Source organism: Coenobita brevimanus, chromosome 85, assembly GCF_032717465.1.
Source record: "Coenobita brevimanus isolate Jiangsu-jjx chromosome 85, ASM3271746v2, whole genome shotgun sequence".
NCBI classification, from domain to species: Eukaryota; Metazoa; Arthropoda; class Malacostraca; order Decapoda; family Coenobitidae; genus Coenobita; species Coenobita brevimanus.
In genome coordinates this window covers 13,295,288-13,316,722 of record NC_137038.1, presented here as the reverse complement: position 1 = coordinate 13,316,722, position 21,435 = coordinate 13,295,288, and the positions used below count along the sequence as shown (strand labels likewise).

The 21,435-nt window shown below is 41.8% G+C and overlaps 1 non-coding gene across 1 annotated transcript; it reads right to left on the bottom strand.

The window, feature by feature from the left end:
- Positions 1-21,299: 21,299 nt before the first annotated feature.
- On the bottom strand, positions 21,300-21,418 carry LOC145410528 (5S ribosomal RNA). The gene has a single exon (XR_013899303.1). It is a non-coding gene; the product is annotated as a 5S ribosomal RNA (ribosomal RNA).
- Positions 21,419-21,435: the final 17 nt, after the last annotated feature.

The window sequence follows — 21,435 nt, the reverse complement described above, 5'->3', positions numbered from 1 at the left end:
GTTTTTACCCGTGAATCTTGAAAAATGCGGTCACTGTGAAGTTTTTTATTTTAGACTTTTAAAATGGCACTGGCACTGGCCGCGGAATTATGTCAGACTATTTTAAAACGGCACTGGCACACGGCGGGTTAAAGTTGGCACTAACACTCATCATGTAAGCCTCATGCAGCTGCAGCATGCACGCCTCTGTGTTTTATCAAGGCATTCATAGCACCATCTACCTTGTGTCATTCTACTTTCCACATCTTTTGTACATTTTCCTCTTTTTCTATCACTGTACCCTGGTATTTGAATTCTCTCATCAATTCCAGTCTCTCTCCATTCACTGTAACATCACACTGGGGGTAACCTTCTGTCTCAATAACCATCACTTAAATCTTTTCTACATTTACTCTCAAGGCATGACGTTCACATACATCGACTAAACTCTTCACTAGTCTGTCAAGCTCTTGTCCGGTATTTGCAAGTAGCACGGCATCGTCAGCATATAACAAATTTGAGATATTCCATCCATCACCATTCATTACCAACACCATCTCTCTCTCCACTCGTGTTTTTACTTCTCTCATCACCCCATCCATATATATATATTGAACAAACAAGGGGACATCACACAGCCTTGTCACACGCTCTTACACATGCCTCACTGGCATCATAAAAACTCTTGATGGCACCTAGCAGCTTGCCATCTACACCATACATGCTCAAACCTTCTCTGTCTACTTTGTTTCATGCTTTTTCCAGATCCATAAGTGCCAAAAACACTTTATAGTCCTTTTCACACACCTTCACCACTATCTGTGTTATTGCAAATATTTGCTCTACACATCCTCTGCCACTCCTACAGCCACCCTGTTCATCACTCACTAGGACTTTTGATATCTCTCTTACTTTCTGTATAATGATTCTTCCATAGACATCACTCAATACACTTATGCTACGATAATTCTTGCTCTCATTTTGCTTCCCTTTATTTTTGTACAGGGGTGCAGTCACTGCCTTTCTCCACTCTACTGGCACAGTTTCACTCATCCATGCCTTCTTACATATCTCCAACTAGCACTTCATTCCACTTTGTCTGTTACACTCAGTCATCTCTGCATACACCTCATCAGCCCCAGCTGCTTTCCCATTTTTCAGTCGCATCACAGCGTTTTTCACCTGTGCGAGTGTCACATTTCCTGGTACAGCATTCCTTCTCTGTACTCCCCCAGAGCCAGTCATGTTAACAGTCACTTTGCTTTCTCCATTCCCACTCATCAGACTTTCAAAATATTCTTTCCACTTGGTCCTTCCTTCATCTCCATGGATTAACCCCTAAACCGCGGGGTTGTTTGCGCCAGACTTGCTTGTCTCACGGGCATATTCGCGCTCCAGCAGACTCTATAAAAATATTTGCCAAAAATCAGTTATTAGTCCTAGATTATTATAATTACATATGCTTATGGCACATACCTTCAGCTTTCTCCTGGGATGTTTGTTGAGCCTTTGTCGAGTACTGTAGGACTTGTGGAGACCTCTGAAGTTGGGTAATGAAGTCTCCACCTTACACTTCCCGACAACCAGTAATATGATTACCACAGCCTGATATTATCACAAGAAACACTATTCTATGATTCTCAAATAGTTTGGAATCCATACTCCAAAAAAAAACACTGTGAAAGCAATAATAATTACGAGCACGTATGACCTTCCCACTTGCAATCGTTCGCCGCTGGTGTTCTGTCATTTATTATTCATAAAAACACTCAGTTTATATTTCTATTACTATATAACACTTATATATATCTACAGTCTTTATCCATAAGTTTCCTTCAGTAATAGTAGTTTATTGTCACTGTAGGCATTCAATTTCTCTTTCAGTAAAATACATAGCATTCACTTTCTCGTCCTGTATACTAGTGTTGAGAGTGAATCTATCACTTTCATTTTCACTTTCATAACTCATAGTATTCATACATGCTAGAGTGAAACACTCACTTTCATTACTCGTAGTATATATACTCGTATTCTTATATTACTACTCATTTACATTTCTCTTTACATTCTCTGTTTTATTTACATTTCTGTTTTATTTACACTGTGTTATGCAGTCACTTGCAGTAACTTATAAAACTATTTTCCACTGTTCACTTATATTTACATTCATTGCTTTCACTTGCTGTTTACACATTATTTACATTTCCACTTGCACTGTTTTACTCACCAGATAGATCGTAGTCACTATCTATCATTTTCATTAACAAATTAGCCAGTTCACATTCCACAGCAGTCACTTAGCCTATTACCTCTTTCCACACGAGGTTTAGTAGGGGGTAGAGGTCACAGGGCCCTTTGCATGGGGCTAAAAAGCAGCGAAATTTGGGCAGGCACGAATCCGACGTGGTTTCACCTTGAAAGATGACAATAACCTGAATAGAGTGTGGTGGCCTGCCTAGGGGAGCTGCCAATGTCAGCGGGGTGACAGCTGCCAATATATATGCTATGAAATGATTGGCATGAAATCTAGACAATACATAATAAATTAGGTAGTTCCAGGTGAATGTAAATATCACTTAGGCTTCTCCCTTCCTTTCTTATATTTTTATTATGAGAATAGATTATACGGCATATTTCAAGGGGAAATAAACAACGAAAATCAGCGAACGAGTGCACTTGAGGTGTTGTCAGGTGATAATTAGCCAGTTCCAGGTGTATGGCACTATCACTTACCTTATTTCTTTCTTGTATATATTATTTGGTATAAGAATAGGGCATAGGGCTTATTTCAATGGATGAAGTCTGGAAAATTCCAGGGAAGATTTACTTAGCGTAGCACGGCCAGGTAGGCGAGAGGAGGGGGTAATGGAAGGGAGGTAGGGAGGGGAGTCAAGAACGGGGAGAAATGGCTAAATTGTCAACAATGGATGGGAGTACAGATGAGATTAGGAGTGCTGACTAGTGTTGGACATTGGCAGTACCGATAGATGATACAAGCCACCACTTGAAAGCCCGGGCGAATTTAAAATAACACAGAATCACAAAAGTGACTCCCTGCGGTATGATCCCTTGCTCCCGCGGTTAAGGGGTTAATAATCTACCGCTAACATCCCTCACACTTTCACATTTTCTCCCACTGTCACATCTACATTTCCACACCTTTTTCCAGAATAACTTCCTCTTTTCAGAATAATATGCATTCATTTTGCTTCCTAGATCATCATTTACCTCTTCCTCTTTCCTCTTCATTAGTCTCATTACATGCTTCTTGCTCTCAATATATTCAGTTCTTATTTTAACTGAACCCCTGTCTTGTATCCACTCTAGCCACTTCTTCCTCTTTTCCTCCATTGCTTTCTTAACCTCTCCATCCCACCATGCCGTACATTTCTTCTTTGTTGTTAATCTTGCCACACCACACACTGCTTTAGCATTCCTCACTAAGCAATCCTTATATACTTTCCTTAAGCTGTTCAGATCCATTTCATTTCAGTTCACAGATTCTAACTCTTCCCTTACTTTGTCCCTGTATTCATTTGCCATTTCTTTGATCCTCAGCTTCTTCACTTTCAGTCTTTCTCCCTGACATCTCCTCTCAGTTTGATCTTGCATATCACAATCATATGATCTGACAAATCTCTACATCATCCACTCACTGCCCCTGTAGCAGCAACCTTTCCCAGCATCAATTTCTCTGTGAGCACATAATCAATCAGGCTTTTTTCAACATGCTCTCTATTCCCTCTATTCCACGTATATTTATGTGCATCTTTGTGTTTAAGATACAAGGCCCTCAGGCAGTACTTCTTTGATTTTCCCTGGAATGATTATTGCTTCCATGGCCATGAGCCATATGAGTGTGCCTTGCGCATTACGGAGGTTATTCTCTCCGGCATGGAAGCATACATTCCTTTCTCATATCCTTTGACTAACTCAAGAAAGCCTTGGTTTAATCACGCTTGTTCCAATGCTGTCCGCAACAAGGAGAAGGCCTACAAAAGGTACCGGAGCCAACCCACCCCTGAATCACATCATCTTTACGTTTCTACCCGGAATCGTGCTAAGTCTGTTCTTCGCTCTACTAAAAATAATTTCATCCACACTAAATGCTCTCAACTCTCCAACTCGAATTCTTCCCGCTCCTTCTGACACCTTGCCAAAAATCTTTCTAACAACTTTACCTCATCATCCTTCCCTCCTCTTTTCTACTCTGATGGTTCTGTAGCTATTTCTTCTACTGATAAAGCAGATCTCTTCGCACAGACTTTCTCCTCCAATTCCACCTTAGACGATTCCGGTGCTGTTCCTCCATCACTTCTCCCCTCTGATTTCCTCATGGCTGACATTAAAATTTCTTCAGTTGATGTATTTTCTGCCATCACTGGCCTCAGTACTAACAAGGCATATGGGCCTGATGGGGTCTCTCCTGTTGTTCTCAAGAACTGTGCTTCTGTGCTTACACCCTGCCTAGGCAAACTCTTTCGCCTTTGTGTGTCAACTTGTACCTTTCCTTCTTGCTGGAAGTTTGCTCTCATTCAGCCAGTCCCAAAGAAGGGTGACCACTCCCAACCCTCCAACTATCGTCCAATTGCTTTAACGTCCTGTATTTCAAAAGTTTTTGAGTCAATTCTCAATAGAAAAATTTTAAGTCATCTTTCCTATCACAACCTTCTTTCCGATCGTCAGTACGGGTTCCGTCAGGGACGCTCCACTGGCGATCTTCTCACCTACCTTTCAGACTCCTGGTCATCCTCCTTTCGGGACTTTGGCAAAAGCTTTGCCATTGCACTTGACATCTCAAAGGCTTTCGATCGAGTCTGGCATAAATCTTTAATTTCCAAACTTCTCTCCTACGGTTTCTATCCTTCTATCTGTGCCTTCATCGCTAGCTTCCTTTCTGGTCGTTCTATAGCCGCTGTTGTAGACAGCCATCGTTCTTCTCCTAGATCTATCAATAGTGGTGTTCCTCAGGGCTCTGTCCTATCACCAACTCTCTTCCTTTTATTCATCAATGATCTTCTAAGCTGTACATCTAACCCCGTCCACTCATACGCTGATGACTCCACCCTTCACCTTTCCATTCGGTTCCCGCAACGCCCATCTCAACGGTTACTTCAACAAACAAGAGATGAGGCTATGGCACACCTAATGTCTGACTTGGCTCGTATCTCTGACTGGGGTAAAGATAATATGGTTGTTTTTAATGCATCTAAGACTCAGTTCTTACACCTATCAACCCGACAAAATCTTCCACAGGTATACCCACTAATGGTTAATAATATTCAGCTTAATCCTGCATCATCCTTGAACATGCTTGGGGTTTCATTTACTCGGGACTTATCTTGGAAAGATCATATTACATCTCTTGTAAAATCTGCTTCCAAGAGATTGGGTGTGCTAAGCCGACTCCGCTCTTTCTTTACCCCTGCACAATTGTTGACTCTATACAGGGGTTTTATCCGCCCCTGTGTGGAGTACAACTCTCATGTGTGGGGAGGCTCCCCACATACAGCTCTTCTCAGTAGGGTGGAGTCAAAGGCTTTTCGTCTCATTAACTCTCCTCCTCTTACTGACTCCCTTCAACCTCTGTCTCTTCACCGCACTGTTGCATCTTTATCTCTTTTCTATCGCTACTTTAATGGTCACTGCTCCTCTGAACTGTCTGCTTGCATTCCTCCACCTCTACGACGGGCGCGTAGCACCCGTTTGGCAGCAAACTCTCATCCCTTTTCTGTCCAACTCTCTAATGCAAGAGTTAACCGTTACTCCCAGTCTTTCATTTATGCAACAGGTCAGCTCTGGAACTGTCTCCCTCTATCTGTATTTCCTGCTGCCTATGATCTCCAGTCTTTCAGACGCAGTGTGTCCAGGCATCTCAAAATGATCGGATCTTGAGTTTGGCTCTCTATTGTATTTTGTTTTTCTCTTGGAGGGAACTGTTACTGCGGGCTCATGGCCTTTGGTTCCTTCTTCCTCGCATAAAAAAAAAAAAAAAAAAATGCACAACCTCCTTTTCTCACAAGTGTCCTGTAGTTGCTTCCCATTATCATTATCTCCTGGTACTCCGTTATTACCCATTATATCATTCACAGGACCAGTGCCTACTCTGCCATTCATATCTCCCATTACAATCATTTTATAACTCCTGGGCATTTCTCCTACAACTTCATCCAGCTCATCCAAAAACCTTTCTTTCTCTGTCTCACTCCTGTCATCACACTATGCATATGTTGCAATCACAGCCACTTTCACCACATACTTGAACTTGACATACATACATCTGGAGCTGACACATTTGTAATCTTTCACTCCACTCTGCCCCACTTCATTCATCAACGTAGCAACTCCTTCCTTGCATCTTCCTCCCCCATTCATGCCCGATGTTACATATTTCACATCCTCTGACTCCTCCACTTCACACTCTTTCATCTTTGTTTCACACCCTCTCATCTTAGTTTCATACAATGCCCTCATGGCATATCTTACACTCTTGAACACATTCACCACTTCCACTCTCTTACTCTCCTCATTCACGCCTCTCACATTCCACATGGCCATGTGAAACTGCTCACTTGGTTTGGGCCCTGGGCAGTTATTGGGCCCTCCAAGGCTCTCCAAAACGTTTGCCATAATTTAGTGATTTTAGGTATGGGTATCTGGGGGACACTTAACCCAACTAGAAACCCTGGTTATATGGTTACCACTCAATGTACAGTAGTATATGGTGTCCTGGGTACAGAAAACCATTTGGCTTGTCATTTAGGGTAGAGACCATAAGGCAAAACCACATTGAGTGAGTGGATGAAGGGCACCCCCCACCTAGTACAGATGATACCATTAGTAATTAGGTAGAACAGTGGAGATGTTAAAGGTGCTAGAGAGAGTATTATAACTGGTGGTTGAATTAAAAGATTTACTGGTACTGGCAAGGTTTGGAGCCAGCAGTTCCAGTTTTTGGTCCTTGGCCTTTGATTGACGCTGCTACTGTGAGTGAGGCAATGGGCAGGATGCAGGTGGGGATGGCAGCAGGTGTGTCTGGGTTGACTGCTGAAATGTTGAAGGCCACAGGAGAAATACAGTAGGGGTGAGGTTAGTCACTGACCTGATAAATATGATTATATATGAATGTGTTGTCCCAGATGATTGGTTGAAGAGTGTAATTTTAAATGTGCACAAGGGAAAGATGATGCCCTGGAAAGAGGATATTATACAGACAGAAAGCTTTTGGATCAGATGATGAAGGTAATAGAGTTCAAGAACGTATGATTAGAGAAAGAGTGAATATTGATGAGATGCAGTTTGGGTTTATGCCAGGCAGAGGGACCACTGATGCCATATTCATTGTTTGACAGCTTCAGGAGAAATATATAGGAAAGAAAGGGGAATTGTACATTGTATCTGTTGATTTAGAGAAGGCCTTTGACAGAGTCCTTAGAGAGGTGTTGAAGTGGGCAATGAGAAAGCTTAGGATCAAGGAGTAGCGTCTTAGGGTCGTTGGGTGCTTGCACCCAGATAAGGGTGAATGGAGATCTGAGTGGAAAGTTTTCTGTGACTGTTGGCATACTTTAGGGGTCAGTCTTGAGTCTCTTATTTATCATGGTATATGAAGCCCTCTCACGTGACTTTAGAAATAGACTTCCTTGGATGTTGTATGCTGATGATCTGGTGTAGATTGCAGAGAATGAAAGGGAGGCGGAGGAAAGACATAGGAAGTGAAGAGATGGTAAGAGTAAATGCAGATAAAACAAAAGTGATGGTATCCAGGACTGGTTGCAGTACTGTCAAAGAAGAGAGAGAGAGTGGCCTTGTGCGATTTGCCACAAGGGCTTGGGAAACAATTCCTTGTGCAGTGTTTGTGATAAGTGGGTGCATAAGAGATGTAGTGGTATTAGAAGTAGACTGCGAGATAATGCAGATTTCATGTGTGCGGTGTGTCGGGGGGAGTATGTGGAGATTGTCATGCATGATAGGATTGATCTTGCTGATGAGTCTCTTGAGTGTGTGGAGGAGTTTTGTTATTTGGGAGACATGTTATGTGCTGGAGGTTGGGCTGGAGTTAGCTTTTTGGCTAGAGTGAGGAGTGGTTGGAAGAAGTTGAGGGAGCTGTTGCCTCTCCTGGCATTGAGAGGGCTCTCCGTCTGTGCTAAGGGATCTTTGTATGTGTCATTTGTTAGATGTGTAATGCTGTATGGTAGTGAGACTTGGGCAGTAAAGAAAGAGGATATTTGCAGGCTCAGATGTACAGAAATGACAGTGATTAGGTGGATGTGCAGTGCTTCCCTGAGTGCGAGGCCTGGAGGGGATAAGTTTACGAAGGAAGAGTTGAGAGGTAGGGTGGGACTGGAGTGTATTGGTATTGTGATGAGGAGAGGTAGATTGAGATGATTTGGGCATGTGGAGAGGATGGGGATGATATTTGAGTGCAGAAAATGAGAAGTGTTAACGTTAGGGGTAAGGTAGCGAGAGGCAGACCGAAAAAGACCTGGAATGACAAAATACTTAATAGGGAAGCTGCCAGAGATTGAGCAGCATGGAGAGCTGCCATTTGGTGACCAAGGCCGATGCATGCCAGCATTTTGGAGCCTCCAACCCTTTCTCTTCGGGTGTATTGTTTTAGCTGGATGTCCCTCACATGGGGGTTTTGAGGTACATAAAGACAATTGTTTTGATAAAATATTCTATCTATCTATTGCCGGACGCCTCAGTCCCGTACGGGGTGACCACAAACAAATCGCCTCCGCGTTGCCCTGTCCCCCGCCATTTCACTGCCCTGCTCCCAACTCACACCCCCTTCTCTCATATACCTCTCCACCCCATCCCTCCACCTCATCCTCGGCCTCCCCCTCCCTCTCCCCCCCTCCACCTCACTCACATACACTTTCCTCATCAATCTCTCACCCTCCATCCTCTCCGCATGGCCAAACCACCTCAGTGTGTTCCTCCTAACGCTTCCCATCACTTCCACATCCACACCACAATGCTCCTTTATATCCTCATTTGTCAGCCTGTCTCTCCATGTGACTCCACAGGCTCCTCTTAAATAACTCATTTCCACTGCTCTCACTCTTGACTTGTGTCCTTCCAGCAATGTCCAAGCTTCACTTCCATACGTTAGAGTTGGTTTCACAATACTGTCATGTAGTAACTTTTTCACTTCCATGCTCACCGTCATGTTTCTTATCACTGCTTTCAAGGAACAAGCAACTTTTCTTCCTTGTTGTACCCTTTCAAGCACTTCACCCTCCAAAATTCCATCCTTACTCATCACACTACCCAAATACTTAAATGCACCCACATTTTCCAATTCCTCACCATCCAACCTCACTGTACATTCACTAACTTCACCTCTCTCAAAGACCATCACTTTACTCTTCCCTACATTCACCTTCAGATTCTGTTTCATACACACTATCCCAAACTCATCCACCAAGCCTTGCAGCTCCCCTTCGTCTTCACTCAAACAACACAGTATCATCTGCAGACTACAGTACAGTGAGTTTCCAAACACTACCCTCTCTCACCAGGGCCACTCCAACATCCACTACCCTACCTTGTACCTCTTTTATTACCCCATCCATGTACAGATTGAACAACCATGGAGATATGACACATCCCTGTTACAACCCAACCTTCAGAGGGAAAAATTCACTCAGTTCACCATCCACACGCACTGCAGCCTTAGCACCATCGTACATACTCTTCATAGCATTCAGCAACTTCCCATCTACTCCATATAGTCTTAATACTTTCCACAATCCTTGTCTATCCACCCTTTCATATGCTTTCTCCAAATCCATGATAGCCGCATACAACTTGTTTCCCTTCTCTAGAACTTTTCCACTAAAGATCTAAGAATGAATATCTGATCTACACAGCCTCTTCCCTTCCTAAAATCTTCATGTTCTTCTCCAACTAATTCCTCTGTTCTTTCCCTAACACTGTCAATAAGTATCCTACCATACACTTTTCCTATTACACTAAGAAGACAAATGCCCCTATGATTACCACACACTTCTTTTTCCCCTTTTCCTTTGTACAAAGGATTAACTTTCAATCCTCTGGGACTCTACCTTCCTCCCAGGCCAATCTGCACATCTTCCATTCTACTACTATCTCTCCCCCATGCTTCAGCATTTCACCACACACTCCATCAATTCCTGGAGCTTTCCCCAATTTGACTTTCTTCATTGCTTCCACAACTTCTATCCTACTGACTACTTCTCACCTCCCTCCTCCTCCCAGCCATTCCCCAGCCACTTATACTTGCATTACTTCCATCCTCTGTGGTCAACAATTCCTAAAAGTGTTCTCTCCATCTGCTCACTTTTTCTATCCTCTCCACTAGTTATCTACCATTTTTATCTTTCACTCCCCTGCTAACTTCACTGCCACCCTGTCTTACTCCCTTCACCTCTTTCCAGAACATTTTCGTACAGTCCCTCCACTTTACACTCAGATTCCTTCCAAATTTCTCATGCATTCTCTTCTTACTCTCTCTTACTAATTTTTTCACCTCTCTCATCCTTTCTACATATAACTCTCTCTTCTGCCTCTCAACTTCTTCCACGCCCCTATTTCTCATCCATTCATTGTATGCTTTCTTTTGTGCCACAGCCTGTCTCACCTCTTCATTCCACCACGCTGTTCCTTGCACCCCCCTCCGTCTTCTCTTCACCCCACCCACCACATCACATGCTGCACATATTTCTTCTGTGAATATCCCGCTCACACCTTCCACGTCCCCCATCTGCCCCAATTCATATTTTGCCAATCTTTCCTCTCTTATATTCTGCCTTTTTCTCATCCTCTTGTAACCTTTCGACTCTCCTTGCAACTACTCCTTTTTCCCGTCCTTCCTTTTTTCTATTTCTCCATCTTACTTGGATCTTGATCTGGCCACCACCAAGTAGTGGTCAGAAAGTCCACTTCCCCACATTACACATCTTCGCATCCTTTCATCCACACACACATAATCAATCATTGCCTTCGTTTCATTCAGTTCACCACCCACCCTTCTCATCACTCGCCATGTATACCTGTGGATCATTTTGTGCCTGAACAGGGTATTGGCTATCACTAACCCCCTCCCAGCACAAATGTCCACTAACACACTGCCATTTTCATCTATCTCAGCAGGCACACCCTACTCACCAACTATTCCATCCTCCTTCACATTCTCTACTTTACCATTCATATCACCGATCAAAAACACTCTCTCATTCCTTCCAAACTTTTCCATGCACACTTCCACATTTGTCCAGAACTCTTCTCTCACTCTGCTCGTACAATCTTGCGTTGGCGCATACACACACACAGTCGCCCACATTTGTATTCCAACTTTCAGTCTTACCCACACAATCCTTGACCTAACTGATCCATACTCCCTTATGTTGTTCTTCCATCTTTTACTCACAACAATACACACTCCTTCTTTTGCTCTCTCATTCTCACCTAGTCTTGCACATATACCTCATCCATCCTACCATTCTCTCACACTCTCACCTCCCGATTTAGTTTCAATTACTCCACATACATCCACTTTCGCACCCTCAAGCACCTGGACAATCTCTTTCTCTTTCACCTTATCATTCGCACCCCTTACATTCCATGTTGCATTCCGAGCCATGTCCTTTGTCCGATCCTTGGTCGTCATCTTTTGGTCAGTCCTTGTCCGAGGCTTCTTGTTCGTCTTTTTAGTTAGTTGTCTGGGCTCACACCAAAAAATAGTCCATAATTTCCTGAGTATAATGGTGTCTAATATCATGTAAAAAAGAATATAATTACCTGTTTGGTGAGCTGTCAAAACCTGTGATGTTTTAGCTGCTTCACTGCCAGACGTATACCATTTGGTATAATGATAAACTCAAACTTTTTTTTTTTTTTTTTTTTTTTTTTTTTTTTTTTTTAAATATATATATATACAGTATAGTACTTCGATTTTCACTCTCATTTTCATCTGACAACATAATCTGAGTCATCAGACCTTGCATCCATCAGATCCAAGTAATCTGGCTTGGTAGCAAAACATCTGGTACTGCATGCTTCGACACACTTCTCGTACGTGATGAAATACAGTAAAACCTCTCTATAACGAACAAATTGGGACCTAAACCATTCCAAAAAATGCGAAATTCCGATACAAGCGACATGCAGACTTCCCCCTGCAAATCTGGACTTTTTCCTACATATCAGATATTAGTCTGGCTTGCATGAAAGGTTTTTAAACTGTTTTGACTACCATTGTGGAACTGTACTGTGTTATAACTTCACTACAATAATCAAATGGTATAATATATATAGTAATACTGTACTGTACACTGATAAACATGTCTTTTATTTACTTTATAATGGTGAACATAGCTGAAGTGGTCAGGCAGTCCGGACTGTTTCTGGTTTTATTGGACTTTTTCGATATATAGGAATTTAGTCCGGTAGCTCCTCAAGTCTGATAAAACAAATTCCGGTCTGTTGAAGTCCGTTATATTGAGGTTTTACTTTAATAGACGATAAATCAGGCCTCCCACAATGGCAACTCCTCAGTCTTTCCACGTCCAGACACTGAACCACTGTTGGGCCCCCAGTATTGGCGTGCAAATATAAAATGTCCAAAAAAACATATACGTGCCACCCGATGGCTACAGATATTTCCTTAGTGGCCATCAACGTGCTACCCAGTGTGATAGGGTTAAGAACGAAGTACAGTATTAATTTTTATTTCATATTTTTTCTTACCTTTTTAAATTGAACAACAGTGTTTATGTTAAAATAATGTTCTAGGAGAGCACTACCAGAGGACCAGAGGTGGTGACAATTGGCTGGTAGCAGTTTGACAGGAACGTACATTAACACTATTCCGGGCCAGCTTTGTACAGTAGAACCTCTTTAGTCCGGACCGCTTTAATCCGGACTTCTGTTAATCTGGACAAAATTTAAAAATAATAAGCTCCAAAAATATGTTGAAAGTAATTCTAAAGGCATTTTCAGTATCGGCGCGGAAAGCGATCGTCATTCGTTTAGTCTCGGATCACGCTAGGTCGCTACAGGGGCGCCTGTTTAAACACACGCTAGCATTCGTTCCATCAACTATTTCACCAACCATTTATATTTTTACGCTGTATTTCAGAAGTTAATCCTCCTTACCATGCCCCTTAATGCAAGTGTAGCTTCTGCAATGAATAAAGGTGTTAAAAGGAGGAGTTTGCTTACACAAAAATGGGTCAGAATATTCTGCAGTGTTTAGTGATTACTGTAGGTTATTTTTTGTACTTAAATGTGCTTTACTTGTACATCAAACATTAGCTTCTTGCCCATATGAGTGTTATCAATATGCCAAAGATGACAATGTATTTTTTGCCTACATAAGTTTTATTTCTATTCCAAATATTAGTTAATTAATTAATTTATTTTTTTGCCTACACGGGCCTTAGTCCCTTACTACAATTTAAAATGTAGGCTAGTTTCTTGTCATGGCCTTACCTGTAAATTATGCAATACAAAACTATTTTACATGATTAGTTTTGTAATTTTAGTACCGGTAGCCTTTCATCTTTTGCAGTTACATAGGGTTGACATATGCCACATATGTTAATAATTAACAAACATACCATATGTAGATAGAGTTTGTATGAACTGAAGATTACCCTGATGGTCCGGACAATCTGCTAATTCGGACAACCCTTCCCCCCATATAGTCCGAATGAGAGAGGTTCTACTGTATAAGTTTTCTACTCCGTTCCCAGGCCAGGAGTGAGTTTCTAATGAAATAAAGATCTGTTGCCTGTGTTCACCAACTTGTTGTGCCATGTATTTGAACCATGAGAAATCGCTCCAACAAATGATGCATTGGTGTGTCTTAGGCCTGGAGTTGGTTGGCCAACAAATGACACACCGGTGCGTCTTCGGCCCGGAATAGTGTTAAAAGGGATTTGTACCATTTTTGGGTCTCTCAGTCAATCAGATGATAGTTTAACATATACTTTCTCCATGCAATGTGCTTGGTGTGTTTACTGTATTTATTTTTATGAAATTCCCCATTTATGAGTGTGTCATTAATAATCTTGCTGCTCTCAGATGATTGTATTTCAGACAAGAGAGGAAGTTTGAACAGGAGTGGTCAGATCAGAGCCTTTCATTAACCTGTGCAGTTTGAGAAATCTTTCCCAAGCTGAATAAAATAATAAGGAATTACAGTATTGTAGTAATCTTAAATTTTAAACAGACATTTGTGGATGCAAGGGGTCAAGAGTTGTGGCCTTTGTATCTCTGCCTATATAGCTTCATTCACTTTATCAGTTTGAAAAGAAAGTGATGTGTGTAGTCTATGTATCCATGACTGTGTAGCTCATATTTCTGTTTCAGCTTGAAAGAGAAATTATTTGTGGGATATGTTTATCTAATAAGTGTCAATTCTGTCAGTTTAAGGGGGAGAGGAAAAGATCTGTGTGGTCTTTGTGTGTATCTTTGTAAATTTTTCCTCTCATTTTCAGTTTGAAAAAGAAATGTTGGAGAAACTTGACCATCTGGTGGAGAGTGGTCATGGAGATAGCCATTACAAGGATATGTTTGAGGAGCTGGTCGGTGCTTTGTGCTGCCAGCATAACACAATGAAGGAACCAGGCCTCAAGTTAGTTGGAACCATCACCAGGTTGTTGGATCGACTCCTCCAGTACCGCACCATCATGAACACTCCTGACAACTCTAATGAGACACGCATGAGCTGTCTTGTTAACCTTCTCGTGAGTTAATGCCGTCATTTCTTAAGCAACAGTGAGAGGGCATTAAAGAGACAGAATTAGATTTATTTTGTCTATGGATCATTTTTGTGCTGTGTTGTTATATTTCTGTATGCATTGTGCTACATTCAGTAGTAATCATTACTGTTATTATCACCATCAATCTTGTTTTTCTGTTGCAGGATTTTTACTCGGAAATTAACCGTAAGGAATTGTACTTGCGGTATGTTTATAAGTTATCTAAACTTCACACTGGATGTGACAACTTCACTGAAGCAGGATACACCCTGAAGCAACATGCTCAACTCCTACATTGGACGCCTGATCCTCTTACTCCTGCCCTACGCTCACCTGAGCATCCTTATATTGACAGGCATGACCAGCTCAAGGAAAAATTGTACATGCAGATTATTGATCACTTTGATAAGGGCAAGGTAAGTTGGGCTGTTTACAAGGTCTGTCCAAAAAAGAAACCAAACTTTTTAAATAGCGCACTAACTATCCGACATGGTTTGATCGCAATGTAGGGGCTGTGTAGTGGCTACTTTGAACTTTAGTCTGACACTAACCGCATCACGCCACATCACCGTCATGAAGGTACACGCGCTTGAACGAATATGTGCACGTAGTGAATTTTCTTGTATCTCTTCTACTGTCTGAAATCAGCAACCTTTCAGGATGGATTTCACTTTGGTTAAAAAAAAAAAAAAAAAAAAAAAAAAAAAAAAAAAATCTGCTGGGGCCAGATCTGAAGAATGGGGCGGCCAGGGGATGACGGTCGTCTCGTGTTTCACCAAAAAGCCACAGAAAGGAGTGATGCTTGAGCAGGTACATTGTCATGGTGCAGCATCCAGGTTTTGTTTTTCCGTGCATCAGGCCTCTACCTAGAGTATACACAGCCTTCTTCAGATACTTCAGGATGTCCAAGTAAAACTCTTTATTGACTGTTTGACTATGTGGAACAAAGTCTTGATGAACAATGCCCTTCCAATAAAAAAAAAAGACGATCAACTTCTCCTTCACATTAGAGCAACTTTGACCTGCCTGTTTTGGTCACAGTTGCTTTGTTCTGACCGACTGTGATGACTGTGTTTTTGTTTTGACATCATAGTTGTACACCTACGTTTCATCACCTGTTTAGACATTTTTCAGAAAGTTTTCGTCAGCATTCAAACAATTGAACAACTCCTGACTGACTGTGATATAGTTCTCTTCTTGCTCATCTGTCAGTAGACGCAGCACAAATTTGGCGGCAGCATGATGCATTTTCTTCTTCTTCTTCTTTTTCTTTTGGGGGGGGCAGGTTAAAATTGTGTGGTATGAACATTTACAGATGCCTACTTCTTTTAAACTTCACAGACAGTCAAGTAGTGATGTTCATGGATCACAACACATACTTTCTCAATGTGGCTATCTTCTCATAACATAGAAGGCCGTCCGGAATTGGGATCGTTTTTGGTGGATGTTCTCCCAGTTTGAATCATTGGAACCACTTCTGACTTTGCGTAGGCCTCAAACAACCTTCCCCATAAGCCTGTAGCAATGTTTGAAAAGTCTCTGTAAAAGTTTTTCCCAACTTGAAACAGAATTTCACATAAACACATTACCCTATAAGATCCGTAATTGTTTAACTTGCAACAAATCACGAAGTGCACTAAACACATGTTCACTCATGCACGTATATCTTGAGTACTAACTGACGTGGCATGTAACGACTAGTATTAGATTAAAGCTCTGAGTCACCATTTCACAACCGTCCATTTACGATCGTGCTCTGCCAGCTAGTTGGTGCGCTATTTTAAAAAGTATGATTTCCTTCTGGACAGACCTCATTTATCTTGTGCAAATTAAGTTAGCAATCTTATAGTCTTAGCTGCATTAATGTATGCTCTGTAGGATATATTTAACCTACTCTTTGTTGCTTTTGAGCCTGAAAGTACTAATGTGCTGGATGGTGAAACAGTTTTTAATTCCTGCCCTTCCTTTTTCATTCTTTTCAACTTTGTTGTTACTTCTTGTTGTCACTTCTTCTAATATATCACTGAGAACACTACTCAACAAATTTTGACCATTTATCTAGTTCAGAAATGAGAATGGGGAGTTTTGGGTAAATTGATGGTGCTTATTACAAGTATGTTCTTACTTTTTCTCCATCACGCACAGATTTTCTGATATTTAGCCTTGAAATTTGTCTTCCACTAGTCAGAAGTCAACATGCTCCTATCGCCTGGTTATGCTGGGAATACTTTTTTAATCGAAAAGTATTAACCTATTGCGTTCGGCACATATTTCCGCCAACCCTTCTCCCAGCCAGGCATTTCTGAGAAAATTTTTTTTTAAACCTTCATATCTCAGCTAAAACTTAACCAATAATATAAGTGTCATAATACTCACCAATCCTTCGACTTCAAGCTGATGGCCCCAGATTGTCCATGAAATGCATGTAGTCAGAAAGTGAGTGGGGAAAGGGGTCAATTTTTGTTGTTTTTGCCCATGTCCATTTGCATGACAGAGGTGTGGTGACACAACTAAGGCTTATAATAACTAGCCTTCCACAATAATAGGACTTCCAGAAGACTGCAATCCACCACAAACACCATTTCTGTGTAGGTTTTTCAAAAGTTTGGTGTGATTGCTACTGTGAGTCCAGTAATCATAGCAGTGACCTTGAGGCAGGCTGTCTCAGGTACAGGTCTGTGTGCCTGCTCGCCTCACCACCGCTCCACCATTCCACCACCACCGCCTTCACACACACACACACAAACACACATGTGCATGCATGCACGCATGCATGCACACTTTCCAAAGAAACTATATCAAATAATCAGGGCCCTAAATTTGCGGCATCAGCAGTCAACAGGTGCTGCATCGGGTAAACAGACGAACGCTTGGTAAATTCCAACATTGACATACCAGAGATACTAAACTGTAAATAAAAAGTATATTTCTGTAAGATGGCGTACTTTCAAGAAGTGCATCTAGTTAAGAGGAAGGGAAACAGTAAAAGTCAAAATGATGACTACACAGACCTGATGGAACTGGTTACATTTAATAAATTAGCAGAGAAGGTGAATAAACTGGAGGAAACTTTCAAACTGGAATTGGATGAAATAAGGAAGGAACTGTACCAACGAAGGAAAAAATATGGAACTGGTAAAGGAATTAAACAGAAAAGATGCATCAATATGTGAGCTGCAAGCTGAGGCAGACATTCTGAGAAAGAAAATGAACAAAAAGGGAAATACATTAGTCACCCATGGAAGAGTTTTGAAGGAGTACAATAATGATCTATCTATCTATCTATCTATCTATAGCCCGACGCCCTAATCCCGCAAAGGGTGGCCGCAGACAAAACGCCTCCAAGTCACTCTGTCACCCACCATTTGACTCCCCTCCCCCCAACTCACCCCCCCCTCCCTCATATACCTCTCAACTCCATCCCTCCACCTCATCCTCGGTCTACCCCTCCCTCTCCCTCCCTCCACCTCACCTACATACACCCTCTTAGTCAGTCTTTCATTCTCCATTCTCTCCACATGTCCAAACCACCTCAGTGTATTTCTCCTAATCTTTTCAACCACATCCACATCGAACCCACAACGTTCCTTCACTTCTTCATTCGTCAACCTGTCCCTCCACGTTACTCCACATGCTCCTCTCAAGTAACTCATTTCCACTGCTCTCACTCTTGACTTGTTCCCCTCTTGCAATGTCCACGCCTCGCTTCCATACGTCAGGGTAGGGATCACAATACCATCATGCAGTGACTTCTTAACTTCCATACTCACCTCCCTATTTCTCATCACTGCTTTCAGTGTACCAACAACCTTTCTTCCCTGCTGTACCCTTTCACGTACTTCATCCCCCAAAGTCATCCTTACTCATCACACTACCCAAGTACTTGAATGCACTCACATTCTCCATATCCTCACCATCCAACCTCACTGCACACTCTGTGACTTCATTCCTCTCAAACACCATAACTTTACTCTTGTTTACATTAACTTTCAGCTTCCTCCTCCTACACATTGTCCCAAATTCATTCACCAAACCTTGCAACTCCCATTCATCTTCACTCAACAATACTGTATCATCAGCAAACAGCAACACCGGAAGCTTCCAAATCTCACCCTCATTCATTAGAGCCACCCCCACATCCACTGCCCTACCTTGTACCTCCTTTACAACCCCATCCATATATATATTAAACAGCCATGGAGACATTACACACCCCTGTTTCAGTCCCACATTGAGATCAAAGAACTCACTCAGTTCACCATCCACTCGCACCGTAGCCCTAGCTCCCTCGTACATACTCTTCACAGCACTCAACAATTTCCCCTCCACTCCATATATTCTTAATACCTTCCACATACCTTGCCTATCTATTCTGTCATAAGCTTTCTCCAAGTCCATGAAGGCAGCATACACTTTCCTTCCCTTCTCTAGATACTTCTCCACTAAACATCTTAGAACAAATATCTGATCTACACACCCTTTTCCCTTCCTAAATCCCCCTTGTTCTTCTCCAACTAGCTCCTCTGTCATATGCCTAACCCTATCAATGAGTATTCTACCATATATTTTACCAGTCACACTAAGAAGGCAAATACCCCTATGGTTACCACATACTTCTCTCTCCCCTTTTCCTTTGTACAGAGGAACAATTATACCTGATTTCCAGTCCTCTGGAACCCTTCCCTCTTCCCAAGCCAATCTACACAACTTCCATATCCACTCCACAACAATCTCACCCCCATACCTAAGCATTTCACCACACACTCCATCAATTCCTGGGGCCTTTCCCAGCTTAATCTTCTTCATTGCTTCCACTACTTCCGACCTACTGATCTCTTCCTCCCTCCTCTCATCTCTTCTTCTCCCAGCCATTCCCCAACCACTTATACTCACACTGCTCTCACTCTCTACATTCAACAAATCCTCAAAGTGCTCCTTCCATCTCCTCAATTTCTCTCTCTTCTCCACCAACAATCTATTATTCCTATCTTTCACTCCCCTACTATTTCCCCTTTCACACTGCCTTACTTTCTTTACCTCCTTCCAAAACAATTTCTTACTCTCCCTCCATTTCACACTCAGATTCCTCCCAAACTCTTCATCCACTTTCTTCTTACTCTCCTTCACCAGTCTCTTAACCTCCCTTCTCCTGCTCACATATACCTCTCTCTTCTCTCTCTCATCTTCTCCCCTACCTCTACTCGCCAACCATTCACCATATGCCTTCTTCTTTTGTTCCACAGCTCGTTTCACCTCATCATTCCACCATGCTGTCCCTTGCACACCCTTGCAATGATAAAGGCATAATTAGACAAGCAGGTTATCTGATGGAACAAACTAGAGACATTGATGAGAAGATAACTCAGGCAAATGAAGTGCTGGGAAACTAGACAGAGGAAGTACTAAATTCATGGGCAGATGTAGCCAAAACAAATCAAGATCTAAAAAACAAGGCTGAGGCAAAAGACATGACAAGAGAGGTGAAAGACATCATAAGGAAGAACCCAAGGCTGATAAATGAAACAGCTGGGATTAACAGATCTATAGTAATCACTGGTAAAGATGAAGAAGAAATAAGGAATAGAATCACCAGAGACAACAAGGAGGTGGTAAAGATAGTGAGCATAGTGAAAGTAGTGTCAGAGGACATCTGTGAGAAAGATGTAGAGGAAATTAAGAGATTAGGGAAATATGAGAGAAACAAGTCGTGGCCACTGAAAGTAACCCTCCAAAGTGTGAACAATGTAGAAGAGATATTAAAAAATGCTAACAAACTTATGGAATCAGAGGAGTACAAAAAGTGTGGATAAAAAGGTGCCTTACTCTGGAGGAATGGGAATTACCAAAGGAAAAGAGGGAAGAAGCAAAAAGAAAGAATGATGCAAGATCAGATGAAGAGAGAAGTAAATTTTTTTTTCAAAGTAGTAGGATTGCAAGTAAAAAAATGTCACATAAACACCAGGGACTAAATAAAAACAAGATAACCTCAACTAGTGTCAAATATGTGAACAGTATGGCAAAGTTGATGTACTCAAATTTAGATGGAATGGTATCCAAATTATTAAAGATGAAAGACTATATCATAGAAATTGAGCCTTATATTATTTGTCTTAAAGAAAAGAAATTAACCCCAAGGATATCAAACAACTCTTTAAATTTGGATGAGTATAATATTTTCATCCCTACGTGTCAAGTGGGGTTGGTGGAGGATTAGTGCCCGTCCCTGTAAAACAATTAACTCTAAGCCCTTGACCACCCCGTTTGGGATACATGACGTCTGGCAATGAATGAATGAACAATATTTGGCGAAGAGACAGAAATTTTAAAAAAGGAGAAGTTGTGATACTAACAGAGAAAAGACTTCAAGTAAAAGAAATAGAAATACTCGCAGACATACACTCACAAGTAGAATTAGTTGCAGTAGAGATTAGTACATCAAAGGGATAATTTTTTTTTTTTCATTCACTGCCAGACGCCATGTATCCCAGACGGGGTGGCCAATGGCTTAGAGCTAATTGTTTTACAGGGAGGGGCACTAATCCTCCACCAACCCCACTTGACACGTAGGGATGCCAACAGCATCTGGTGTTCCCAGGCGGTCACCCATCCAAGTACTAACCAGACCCAACGTTGCTTAACTTCGCTGATCGGACGGGAAGCGGTGTACTCAACGTGGTATGGCCGTTAGCAAAGGGATAATAATTGT